At 41.9% G+C, this 6,068-nt stretch overlaps 1 protein-coding gene across 1 annotated transcript in view; it reads right to left on the reverse strand.

Moving 5' to 3' along the window:
- Positions 1-6,068, reverse strand: part of LOC122555227 (cytochrome c oxidase copper chaperone) — a 13,045-nt gene that overhangs the window by 5,895 nt on the left and 1,082 nt on the right. The gene's annotated exons all lie outside the window — the stretch shown is intronic.

Raw genomic sequence — 6,068 nt, forward strand, 5'->3', positions numbered from 1 at the left:
TTATGAGGGGCATGGATAGGATAAATAGGCAAAGTCTTTTCACTGGGGTTGGGGAGTCCAGAACTAGAGGGCATAGGTTTAGGGTGAGAGGGGAAAGATATAAAAGAGACCTAAGGGGCAACCTTTTCATGCAGAGGGTGGTACGTATATGGAATGAACTGCCAGAGGATGTGGTGGAGGCTGGTACAATTGTAACATTTAAGAGGCATTTGGATGGGTATATGAATAGGAAGGATTTGGAGGGATATGGGCCAGGTGCCTGCAGGTAGGACTAGATTGGGTTGGGATATCTGGCCGGCATGGACGGGTTGGATCGAAGGGTCCGTTTCCATGCTGTACATCTCTATGACTCTACTTTCCACTTAATTGGATGATGCAGCTCCAACAACACTCAAAAAGCTTTGTGACATCCAGAACAATTCTTTTTCTCAAGATCCAGATACACTTGATGCAACTGCAACACGCCAACTTCTGTGAACAACCAAACTTTTATTAAGTACAAGCTTTCTGGAGGAACCCTTAACACATTTCACAGGGCTTGCAGAGCCATGTCAAAGATCTCCCGGAATGAAAAGATCGGTTCTTCCTTTATATAGTACAGGTGTTTCACATTACAATAGTCAGTAACACCCAAAATACTACCCCCAACCATTCCCCCACAGTCACATGCCACTCAAGACACAATGTAGTGATCACATCATTTCCAAAAACAATGTAATATACATTGTTCCTTATTGGCCAGATATGCTGTGAATCTTTTTTTATAAACTACAGGATGTGTTCACAATTTTAATCACAATATTATTGATACTGAATAGGAGATAATGACAATGTAAATTTGCTTCTGAATGATAGGAAATGGTAATGTAATTGTTTTTACATTCTATCTGCAAGACAAAGACATACCACCCAACGGAATATCCAATTCCTTGCAGGCCAGCAGAACAAATTAACCCCTTAACGTCTCAAAAGTAACCCATTTGTTTGGCAGCAAATCCACCGTTTTAAACAAACGATCACAAGCTCAACAATCAAACATGTTGGCTCCAGTAGACACCATCTATAAAATGCACTGCAGCAACTCCCAAACCTAGAAAGGAGGACAACAACGGCATCAGGTACACAGGAGCACCACTATCTCCAAGTGACACATCATCATAACTTGAAAATATAAAATGCTCCTTCACCGTTACTGAATCAAATCCCTTTAACAGAATTGTGGGGACATTTCCATCATACAGATTACAGCTTTTCAAGAACACATCACATCATCACAAACTGTTGGACAATTAAGGATGAGCAATAAACACTGACCGTATCAGCAATAAAGTAATGTCGCCATAGTCCTGATCTCTCATTAGAGACAACTGGTGGTGATTTAACCTGAGGATCATAACACCTCAGACAAGGGCAGAACTTGAGAAGGACAGTCTTTCATGGTAACCCCACCTACATTTTTGTATTGCTAAAACATACATGTGCATAATATAACTGTGTCCAAGAATGAATTACAAAACACTAAATTTAAAGCACGACCACTGACCAAACTGTTTTTTAAAACAGGCATTGTAGAATTTCAAACAAAACAGGGGCTCAGGGCACTCAATCAATTTGTTTTAAGGTTATAAGTATGATAATTTTAAAAAGGACATAATGTTGTACAATTTCAATGTAAAAACAAAATCTGCCCCATTTCACAGCCCACACAACACAATGAATTGAGATCCTAATTCAAACAAAATAAACCAGTTACTTAAAAGAATTTTCTGAACCAGGATTTTAACAAACCAAAATATTTAAATATCAAACACTCTCAGCATGGCACAGTTTAGATTGAAACTTCCTTTTCTGACCCAAGTATTAGTACAACCTTAATTTCAGTATTTCTCTTTTTTTCAAAGAGCCTCTGGTCAGAAATCTTTTCATTTTAATATGGGGGTAAGACGCGCACATTTGAGACCCACCCCCCTCAGTTCACTCGGGGGTGTTGATTCATGAAACAGAAAATGAGGAGTCAAAAATATGGAGGAGGTGGCCCCAAGAGTCAGACAAAAATAAATCAGGTCCACAGACTCCGAATCAATTACCATGGCACAGAAACAAATACACAAGCATTGGTCCAAAATTCCCAAAGTTCTGCGAACCCACAGCACCTGGCACACGCATACAAAAAGATCACTGAAACATCCACATCTTGGTGGAAACTGGACTAAGGAACGCCACCCCACTACCGGAAGAGGCCGCAAAGGAAAGACCAACCGTACCCTCATGACAAAATCACACCCACACAAAAAAAAACACCTTGCAGCGGAGCACACAGCGCCACAGTCCAAGCCACTCTCTCTTTCCCCAGAACAAAGACTCACAGAGCCTCAAGTTTCATCCTAGGGGATTTTAACCTCTTTCTCATTTTACTTCTCACTGGGACCCAAAATCCAGTCAAAACCCAGGGGACTCTAACCTCTGTTTGTCAATGCTTTTATGAAACTGTGTTGCACAACTGAACTAATTACCATTCGAGGAGTCCATAGAATAGAGAGCGATTGAACGAGGGAACCATTTCCAACACACAGGAGTATTGAGAGGGGCCAAGTTTTAAAATATTATCTTGTGGGCCTGTCCGTCTCAAGGTACTGGTGTTCCGGGCGATCGCTGACATCGTCTAATCATAACTATTCGTTTGGACTCCTACCTGGTTTGCCATTATTGTCGTCCTGTTTCCCTGCCCCGTATCAGTCAAAGCAAATACTCAGAAACACAGTACGGATTTACCTCCTTCATCTTTATTCCAGGCCCTGAAGGGACAGAGAACGATCGCCCATTTGCACAGAGACATGAGTTCTCTGTTTTCTCTCGAACAGCAGATTCTTACAGGGAACAGCATCCAAATAAGGCAACATCTATACTGATTGGGTGACCACTACAATCAGCGAACATCAACAGTAAAGATTAAGCCATCTGGCATTATACAATGGATGTGCTTAATCTTGTTAACTGGCATTACATAATGGATGTTTTTCAACTTGTTAACCCACTAACTTTGCTTCCAGCACCTCATTATTTACTGCAAGTTCTTATCTGGTCAAAGTCATGCTAGCTGAGCCTTTGTCACACAACTCTTTCCCTACCTGCTCAGACCTTACACATTTCTCACTGAGAGTCTGCCTATCCCAGCCTTAAATATACTCAATGATGGGCCATCCATAATCCTCTTGGATATTCATTAATAAATTTCTCTTCATCTCATCCTAAATGAGAAATTTCGTATCCTGAGACTATGCCCATTTGTAGGCTCGTTAGCCTCAGTGTCTACCCTATCAAGAACCTTCAAAATCAAGTATGGTTCAAGGAGATCAATCCTTACCTTGGAAACTTCAATTTATTTAGCCTCTCATTATAGATCATACCCTTCATCTAGTGAACTTACACCATACTCTTCCCCTGCCCCATACAAGAAAATCCTTCCCTAAATATGGAGACCAAAGCTGTAAACACACTAAATTGGGTTGAAATGCAAAGATTCAAGTCAATGGCATGGTGGTGGTTCTGGCCTTACATTATCACATGGTGGGTTCTCACTTGTAGTATATTTGGATGCCATGAATATTCATTACATTAAAGCTATTGTAGTAATCAACTCCTATCTTCCAGATTAAGTTCAGGATGCAGCCACTTGGGAAGGCAAATTGAAGGCTCTGTGCTTTGCAACAAAGTTGTTGCTGTTTAAATTTTTAGTAAAATAAAGTGTATTGGAGCAAGTGTAAAGGAAGAGCAAAATGTAGCTTATTTCTAATTCCATCAAAAGGCATCTGAATGTGAACATGAATAGGAGGGGTTTAAAGGGATATGGGCCAAATGCTGGCAAATGGGACTACATTAATTTAGGCTATCTGGTCAGCATGGATGAATTGGACCGAAGAGTCCGTTTCCATGCTATACAGCTCTATGACTTGGACCAGCACACTATGGATGAATCATTGCTCATTGTCTAATTAGTGAGATTGTTTCCTTCAGAACCATATGCACCTTGCTTCTGAATTACTGCATATGCTGTAATAAAACAAAGCACTTGGGATGCTGAAGGTCTGAAACAAAAACAGAAATTTCTGGAGAAACTCAGCGGGTTTGGCAGCAGCTATGGAGACAAAGCAAAGTTAACATTTTGAGCACAGTGACCCTTCTTCTGGACTCAGAACTTTACTCTGCTGCCAAAATTGCTGAATTGCTCCACCAAACTGTTTTTGATATTGCATACTCTATTGCAGGTACAAACATTTCCTCCCTCAGGAATATTTTTAAATCCTGCTTTAGAAATCTTCTACGTACATAGTAGTGCTAACTGTGAGACAAACTTTTCTATACCTTCAAAGTACTCAATAGAAGCCCTACATAACGACAGCATTTAATGCTATTTGCTCATGGGGTGACAGCTTTGTTTGCTAGCCCATGGCAGTCATAACTCAACCACATTACTATGGTTGTAGAGTTCCATGTCAGCAGACCAGATAAGAATGGCAGATTTCTTTTCCAAAATGACAATTGTGAATTTGATGTGTTTTTGTGACAAACTACACTAGTCACATAGCTGCCATTAGGATAGCTTTTTATTCTAGAATTTTTTTAAAAATTGAATTCAAATCTCACTGTTGACAATGTAGGGGTGGAACCCATATAACCCAGATCAGCCTGGGGGTCTGCATTCTTAGGTCAATTACATTATCACAATGCCACTGCCTTCCAAAAGGACATCACCAGGAAAGGCCCTAGAAATGACTGCTGATAGCAGGGGAAAAAATCCTTTAGTTGTAATCACATCAGTCCTTTCTACTGAATTTAGATTCCGAGACACACATCCTTACAAAAGAATTCACCGACGGTCAGGCTGTTTTGTCTCCCGTTCTCACCCTGACCATCCAACAGCACTCCCGAACCCCAATAAAACATCATGGACTTTGGCTCCCAAGACGCTAAATCAGTTTAGAGCACCACTCTGATCTAAACTCTGGTTTCCAGCATCAGCAGTCCCCACTTTTGCCTACTAAATCAGTTTAGCACTTTAACAGCTTTACTTTAGACCAGCCTTTCTTTCTTATCAGATACTAATTCTCCTCTCTTCCCATCACCTTACTCGCTCATTCTGTCTAAGAATTTTTCTAAATTCAAATTCAATGTCCTAAATAAAACACATGGCTCTGACTGCATGTGTAATGGGAAGACAAACTTTATGGGTGGCACAGCAGTTAGCACTGCTGCCTCACAGTGCCAGAGACCCGGGTTCAATTCCCACCTCAGGCAACTGCTGTGTGGAGTTTGCACATTCTCCCCGTGTCTGCGTGGGTTTCCTCCGGGTGCTCCGGTATCCCTCCCACAGTCCAAAAATGTGCAGGTTAGGTGAATTGGCTATGCTAAATTGCCCATAGTGTTAGGTGAAGGGGTAAATGTAGGGGGATAGGTCTGGTTGGGTTACTCTTCGGAAGAGAAAGTGAGGGCTGCAGATGCTGGAGATCAGAGCTGAAAATGTGTTGCTGGAAAAGCGCAGCAGGTCAGGAAGCATCCAAGGAACAGGAGAATCGACATTTCAGGCATAAGCCCTTCTCGATTCTCCTGTTCCTTGGATGCTGCCTGACCTGCTGCGCTTTTCCAGCAACACATTTTCAGCTCTTACTCTTCGGAAGGTCAGTGTGGACTTGTTGGGCCAAAGGGCCTGTTTCCACATTTAAGTAATTTAATCTAAAACTTATTGAAATGTTCCAATTTACTCGCTAGACCTAGCCCTCGACATCTGCTCCCTAGATTCTGGATCAGTGGTGCTGGAAGAGCACAGCAATTCAGGCAGCATCCGAGGACAGGCAAAATCGACGTTTCGGGCAAAAACCCTTCATCAGGAATAAAGGCAGAGAGCCTGAAGCGTGGAGAGATAAGCTAGAGGAGGGTGGAGGTGGGGATAGAGTAGCATAGAGTACAATAGGTCAGTGGGGAAGGAGATGAAGGTGATAGGTCAGGGAGGAGAGGGTGGAGTGGATAGGTGGAAAAGGAACTGGGCAGGTCGGAAAAGTCCGGACAAGTCA

The sequence above is a fragment of the Chiloscyllium plagiosum genome, chromosome 12 (assembly GCF_004010195.1).
Source record: "Chiloscyllium plagiosum isolate BGI_BamShark_2017 chromosome 12, ASM401019v2, whole genome shotgun sequence".
NCBI classification, from domain to species: Eukaryota; Metazoa; Chordata; class Chondrichthyes; order Orectolobiformes; family Hemiscylliidae; genus Chiloscyllium; species Chiloscyllium plagiosum.